The sequence below is a fragment of the Gallus gallus genome, chromosome 2 (assembly GCF_016699485.2).
Source record: "Gallus gallus isolate bGalGal1 chromosome 2, bGalGal1.mat.broiler.GRCg7b, whole genome shotgun sequence".
Lineage (NCBI taxonomy): Eukaryota > Metazoa > Chordata > Aves > Galliformes > Phasianidae > Gallus > Gallus gallus.
Genome location: NC_052533.1, coordinates 141,631,300 through 141,639,321, shown reverse-complemented (window position 1 = coordinate 141,639,321; position 8,022 = coordinate 141,631,300).

Genomic DNA, 8,022 nt, shown 5'->3' with positions numbered 1-8,022 from the left:
CATGGGCTCTGCATGCACCATGAAGGAAATGCAGTTTATGTCAGTTGGGATCATTTGTTATCTGATAACATCTCTTTCTTGAGAGAAATAATTTCCTGTAAACAATATGGCTTTATCTAAGGCATCTGCCAGTTTAATAATGTGAAAAATTATTTTCCCAAACATTGCACAAGCCTTATCCCCCTGACAGCAAGAAAGGGAGGTGGCAAGGATGAAAGATGCTTTGTGCACTGAACTCTGTCTACTTAAGGTTATGGAAAACTTGCTGGAAATGTATACTTTGAATGCATGACTTAGTGTGGTTTTTAAACCCACTTTCCCCAGTACTGACGAACTAGTAGGACTGACTTGTACCAAGGAGTAGAAAATATCTATTTTTTGGAGACGTATAGAATCTAAGGAATACATAAGCTTGCCATTGCACCTGTGTAAGTAAACCATACAGTTTAGAGGTTGTGATGGCTAATGTCATCTCTAATGCAAATTAACAAGATTTTAAAACTTGTTTGGGGGATGTTAGTCAACGTTCTCTTTGTCAGAATCAAATAGGTTGTTTGCATCACCCATCAGAAAGCATTCAGAAGATGCTCAACTCTGACTGATGTAACATCCACATTTTCAATAACTGGACAAATTCCTGTTGTCTGTACGGGTGTATGCATAAATGGAGTTTATACTTAACTACCCCATGTATGCAAAGCTGCTGAAGCCACTTCAGGAGAATACTGGAGGTTAAACAGGTATGTGGGACAGCCTTCTTTGCCAATTTCCACAGTACATAAACACTGTTTATGGACAGTAAGCACAGGAAGGGATTATTCAGTGAACAGTATTTGAACATGAAGAGAACACAGGTTCAGAAGTACTTGTGAGGTTCTGTATCATTGTTTGATTCTTCTACAAGGGACAGCTTTTCACTGATGATTATGTTTCCTTGGTGCATCGGTCTGGGTTACGCTGCAGAGCTGCTGCGGCCCAGTGAGGTTTGTTGTAAGAACGCCTTCATCACCGAGGGGCTGCATAACTTCAGGCTGCCTCGACTCAGATGTAATATCCATCCTTCTGGAGATACTGCGTTATGAGTTTCAAAATTACAGAAGCGAATGGGGGTGAATATATTCAAATGGTTTTCTGATTTTCGAGGGTTATAAATTGGCTGCTTAAGTGGCTTTGAAAATAGCACTTCCAAAGTCAGCATGAAAATACTGTTTTTATGCTACTGGGACCTTCATCACTGAGTGGTGGTGTTCTGACTTCTCTCAGAGACAGAAGAAAATATAAAGCAAAAGGAAGTACTCGAAGTACTGCTCTATCATTCCTTTTAAACACACAGGCGTACGCAGTGCCGCCAAGTAGCCTGGAAGTGGGGTAGGCTCTGTTTGCACATTTCTTTTAAACTAAGTTATGAAAAAAAAAAAAGCCAAAAATGTCCCCCTCTTCCCCAACCCCTCATGCCAGCGTTCCATACCCAAACTCAGACCCTATAATTAGTAAATCACAACAATGTGTACAAGCAGCCCACCTGAATAATGTCATCTGTTAACTGCGGCTGTTCAGAGCAAACTGCTGTTTGGAGTCACTCCCAAACATCTGTTAGAAAAGAACTCGTTAACCTTAGGAGCTTTAATTAAAGCTTGGTGTCAAGTCTGATAAGGTTATTTTCGGGTTTGTTCTTTGTTGTTTTTTTTCATTGGGGTTAGATGCTGCTCTGAGACAGCTGCTGTCACACTGAGCAGTACACGATGTATCTCATCTGTATGGACGCTGCCTCTTCCAGGCCTCACTGTAAGCAGGGTGGGCTGAGGAGCTTTTCACTTGGTTCTTTATATTCATCCTGCTCTGCAGGAATTCCAACAGCAACGTGACATCTCCCACCACTAAATATGCTTACGTCTATGGCTCTGGCGTCCTCCTGCTGGAAAACAAAGTGAAGTTTTGTGAGGTATCAATGTTAATTCTCTAGGTTATCACTTTTATTGCTATTATTTCAATATGTTTTATATTTATCGTACGTAGTATTACATGGATACTATATTAAATATATTATTACTTTATATTATATTACTTTTAAAAACGTAACATAAAAGTTAAGGTGTCGTGTCATAAAGAATGTGTGTATATAGCAGCTGTACAAATCAAGCTCCATTTGGGGTAACTGCAGGGTTACGCTGACAAGAAGTGTTGTATTCCTTCAGCTGAAGGAGCAGTGGCTCAGGGAAGGCCTGAGATGTCTGTTCCTGGGTGGCAGCGGCATGCAGAGGTCTGACGTTTCACCGATGGCTTTGGTACTGAACCTCTTACAGACATGTCCTGTCTGCATAGAAACCACAGCGTGTGTGAAGGTTCTGCTGGGTCCTCAGAAGGATTTCCTGCAGTGCATCAAGATGGGAAGGAGCCCAAAGTGAGGGTGGTGGAGCATTGGAACAGGCTGCCCGGGGAGGTTGTGGATTCTCCTTCTTTGGAGATATTCAAGACCCACCTGTGCAGCCTGCTGTAGGGGGCCTGCTTTGCAGGGGGGTTGGGCTCAATGATCTCTGGAGGTCCCTTCCAGCCCCTACACTTCTGTGATTCTGTGCTTTGAAAATGGCGGAGTACTGAACTTCCCTGATTATTTTGTTTGTTTGAGCTGCTATAGAAAAACAGGTAAGTGAGGTCGCACTGTAATCGTAGACCCACGGAATATCTCAAGTTGGAAAGGACCCATGGATCACTGAGTCCAACCAAACGAATGTCTTCCAACACCACGTCTCAGTGAGAGCTCACATCTATTCATGAGATTTGTTGATTGTTTTCACTGCAGAATGACAGTGCAGGTTGATGAATTACTCTATATTCAGCAGTTGTTGTGTCTGAAGGCCACGTTCTGATTCTGTTACATCTGGATGACCTCAATGATTCCTAAAATGTCTCCCTTTATTTCTCATTGATGTCAGTGAGACCAGGAGCAGGCTTATATCAGAACGTAACTGGAAGAACTAAATACGTGCAGATGGAACATCATATTAAGCACATGCAGCGTGCACATAACTACTTAAGCGGGTTTAACTATATAGATTTGCAAAATTCACAGCTGAAGTATGTCAGGGATGACTAATTTATTAACATAGCTTCCCAGTATGAACATGAAAACTGAACTCTTATTTTTATTGGATGCTTCAGTAACTGTGTCTGTGCTACAAAAATAAAACCCCCGAACCCTTGATGTGATGGACTAATGAAAGTAGACTGAGCAGATGGTTTACACGGACTGTACTCCACGTATTATGCAACTGTGCTGTTCTTTCAGGAAAAGATAAATGGGGCAGAAAGATATATAGCTACCTTTAAAGCCTAACTTTCATTCATTGCCAAACCAGAAAAAGTCCAGGAGAACACCCCATAAGTAGGAGAAATATTCGGGTGTGTGAGCGACAGAACATACTTTTTTAAATTCTTACCACCTTAACCTTTGTAATTATCTCTTGGCAGCACTGGCATTAAAAGCTTCATCAGTGCGTGGAATTTGTATGAGAAAAAAAAAAAAATAATAGAATCATACAATGGTTTGGGTTGGAAGGGACCTCAAGGACCATCAAGTTCCAACCCCCTCTGCTGCAGGCAGGGTTGCCAGCCACTAGACCAGGCTGCCCTGGGCCCCATCCCACCTGGCCTTGAACACCTCCAGGGATGGGGCATCCACAACCTTTCTGGGCTGCCTGTGGCAGCACCTCACCAGTCTCTCAGCGAAAAGTTTTCCCCTCACATCTAATCTAAATCTTCCCTCTTTTGGCTTTACCATCTCCCCTTGTCACTGTGCACCCTTGTAAAAAGATGATTTCTCTACCATTTATAATCTCCCTTTAAATATTGGAAGGCCACAATGAGGAGTCCCTGGAGCCTTCTCCAGAATGAACAAATCCAGTTCCTTCAGCCTGCCTTCCTAGGAGAGGTTCTCCAGCCCTCTGATCATCTTTGTGGCCCTCCTCTGATCCCTCTCCAAAATCTCCACATCTTTCCTGTGCTGGGGGCCCCAGACCTGCATGCAGTACACCAGACGGGGCCTCAGGAGAGCAGAGTAGAGGGCAACGATCACCCCTCTCACCCTGCTGGCCACCCCTCTTCTGATGGGGCTGAGGATTCCGCTGCTCTTTCAGCTGCAAGCACACACTGCTGGCTTATGCATAGTTTTTCATCAGCTGGGACCCCCACGTCCTTCTCAGTAGGGCTGCTCTCAAGAAGTTCTTCTCTCAGTTTGTATACGTATCTGGGGTTACCTGGCCTGAGTGCAAAACCTTGCGCTTTGCTTTGTTGAACTTCATCAGGTTCACATGAGCCCTTGAGCCAGGAGAATCCTGCTAGCATGGTGAGCAGAACAGTCCCTGATGGAACGTGTAGTTGATTGTCACAGCCTGAAGCCTGAAGACTCAAGCTTAAGCTGAAGGAGTAACAAAGAAGGAAATTGCAATGGCTTATACTGTTTAAGAAGTGTAACTGGAGCCTCAGTCAGCCCTAGTTGGAGTTCAGATAAATGAGTTCATCTTCTACTCTGACCTCCCATAGACTGCCCAATTCACTACTGTTACCATTATGTTTTAGTACCTGGAGTATTCGGTGGAGCTGAGCAGCATTTGTGATTTAGGAAAACTTGAGAGGAATCTCTGCATTATATTAGTCTGTGAGTTGGAGGGTTTGGGGTTAAAAATTCCAGACTGCAGTGCATGTGTTTTCCTCCTTGTATGGAGCTAAGAAGGAATAGGTGGGTATGTCATGCCATACTACATTGCTAAGAGTTGCTCAAAATGTTCAGATGACCAGGTGATTACAAGAGCCTAAACTTATTTTTTCCATATAAGCAGATGTTTCTAATATTCATATCTGGGTTCCCAAAGGAGGGCAGATTTTGTGATTGCAGGATGCTGTAAGAACAGGCTGTATTTATTTATTAAACTTTGCAGACCTGAATTCTACTTGTTGTATATAGAAGTGCCATAGAATTTTAAGTACAGAATCGTTACCATTCTCTGCGTGTAAAATGTAAGCTGGCAAAAGAGACAACAGCACTGTTCCTGAACCTTGGGAAGAATATAGGAGCGTTACAGTTGACCTCAAGGAGATTGAACTTACTGTAGCATATATAGAAATGTGGCCCATTATATCGTAGCCGTATTGTATTGGCGATAGAACTTGTTGCAATTCAAGGAATACCAGTCTGAAAAAGATCTTATTTACAGCTTTTTCCTTTCTCCTTTGAGGATTACTTCCAGTCATCAGTATTTACTATGTTAGAGACTGACTTACTGGTAATTGTGGAAACGATATGCAAAAGACTAAGAAGCAAGCAAACAATACCAGCATTACATAAGCTAAATATATAAACTATCTGAGTGTTTAACTGTCTGATGTATTTTTACTGGAAAAAGAGAGTTTTCAATAAAAAGAAAAAAACAAACTACTTTGTATTTGTTTACAAGTAGATCCCTATTGCTTCTCCTCTCCCCTTTTTTGGGTGAAATCCCGAGGTATATTGTAATGGATGCAATATGATGTATGAGTTTCAATAGGGCCAAGTGTCCGGTCCTGCATTTTGGTCACAACAACTCCAGGCAACCCTACAGGCTTGGGGAGGTGTGGCTGGAAAGCTGCCTGATGGAAAGGGACCGTGGTGTACTGATGGACAGTGGGCTGAATATGAGCCAGCAGTGTGTCCAGGTGGCCAAGAAGGCCAATGGCATCCTGGCTTGGATCATGAATGGGGTGAGCAGGACTAGGGAAGTAATCCTGCCCCTGTACTTGGCACTGGTGAGGCCTCACCTCGAGTACTGTGTTCAGTTTTGGGCACCTCAGTACATAAAGGACATGGAGGTGCTGGAGAAGGTCCAAAGGAGGGCAACAAGGCTTGTGAAGGGCTTGGAGAATATGGCCTATGAGGAGAGACTGAGAGACCAATACCTGAAAGGTGCTTACAGCAAGAGCAGGACTGGTCTCTTCTCACTGGTGACAGGACGAGGGGAAATGGTCTGAAGTTGTGCCAGAGTAAGTTTAGGTTGGCTATCAGGAAACCCTTCTTTACAGAAGGGGTTGTTAAGCACTGGAATAGGCTCCCCAGGGAGGTGGTTGAGTCACCATCCCTGGATGTGTTTAAAAACTGTTTGGATGTGGTGCTCAGGCACAAGATTTAGTGGAGGGCTGTTAGGATTAGTATGGTTAGGTTGTGGTTGGACTCGATGATCTTTAAGGTCTTTTCCAACCTGAGCAATTCTACAGTTCTATGTAACTAGAGAACTTAAAACACTTATGTATGTAGATGTGGTGTTTCCTGCTTTCCTAAGGAGGAAATAAGATACTTAATGACATGTTAATCTTGCAAAAAGTTGATGGGAATTAAGTATAGAGAAGCAGTCTCTGGAGTAACCAAATCGAAATCCTCAGTGTTGTCTATGAACTGCTGTAGCTGGCAGACTGGGTATCTCATGGCTGTTAAATTCCTACTGTACAGTAAATGCATCAACCCCAGCATGGTTGGCGCTGCTTTTCTCTCTGCTCTGCTACCCTATAAATAGCTCACTCTTCAGTGAGAGCTGTGGCAACTTTCCCAGTAGGGAAATGATAACAAAGACGTCTGTCTCCTACACCTGTCTTTGTGCCTTTTCAGCACTGCTGCCTCTTGGTATTTAGAATGTGCTTTTCTACAAGATTAATCTACTTTTCCATTTGACACCTATATATATATTTGTTATTTCCTTGGATTACAGTAAAGGTGAAGAGAATGAAATCATGGTACTGTTTGCATATTGCATTGCGGTTTTTGGGTTCATTTTCACAAATGTAAATAATCTTCCATTTTGATAGCACTGCATTTTGAAAAGCTTCTAGCAAGGTTTGTTCTCATGCATGCATTTCCATCTCAGTCCAGCTGTGGTGTTCATTTCACGTTTGTCATGGTTTGGCTGGGATAGAGCTATTTTCTTCACAGAGCCTCGCGTGATGCTGTGCTTTGGATTTCTGGTGAAAAGAATGGTGATGGCATGCTGACGTTTCAGTTGTTGCAGAGCAGTGCTGCGCAGAGCTGAGGGTGTTTCAGCTCCTTATGCTGCCCTGCCAGCGAAGGGATGGGGTGCACGAGGAGCTGGGAGGGGACAGAACCAGCACCCAAACTGCCAAAGGGATGTTCCATACCGCATGGCATCATGCGCAGCATTAAAAGCTGGGGGAAAGAAAGAGGAAGGAGGGCACATTCGAAGTGATGGCATTCATTTTCCAAGTAACCATTATGTGTGATGGGCCCTGCTTTCCTGGAAGTGGCTGAACGTCTGCCTGCTGATGGGAAGTACTGAATGAATTCCTCGCTTTGATTTGCTTTTGCACAAAGTTTTTGCTTTACCCGGTAAACCGTCCTGACCTCAACCCATCAGTTCTCACACTTCTAATCTTTCCTGTTCTCTCCTCCGTTCCACCTGGGGAGAGTGAGCGAGTGGCCATGTTGTACTGAGCTGCCTGTGGGGCTAAACCAGATACTTCTTCTCAACACTCATTTTTAAATACCATTTCTTGTCTCGTAGGAGCATATGTGAGAAAACAATTCTCAAACAAGAAGTCTGTAGAACAGCAAGGAAAAGCAGCATTTAAATCTGCACTGTTCCAGCTGTGCTGCTGTCTCCAGGCAGTCTGACATCACCTAGCAAGAGAAAAACGTGCTGTACAGCTGTAATAGGATTAAGCAGTGTAAACCTACAAGCAGAAATGTGATTAATACAGGGTGTTTCAAAGCCCTGCAGTGCTTATATTGCTATACTGAGAAAACGAGTCTGATCATTAGAAATATTTTCAGTGCGTATGTGTTTGTTCTGAAGTTATTTATAATTGTTGCCTTTCTCTCAGCCTGCAGGAGGTAATTTTTATATTAACTGTGCAGCGCAATTAGTATCAGTAGATTTTACAATCCTGACATGGCAAGAATTATGATAAGCCTCACGTTAAGCTCTGGAGAGATTTGTACATGTGGAGTTTGCACTGCCCCATTTTTGTTAGCGTTTTCATTATACA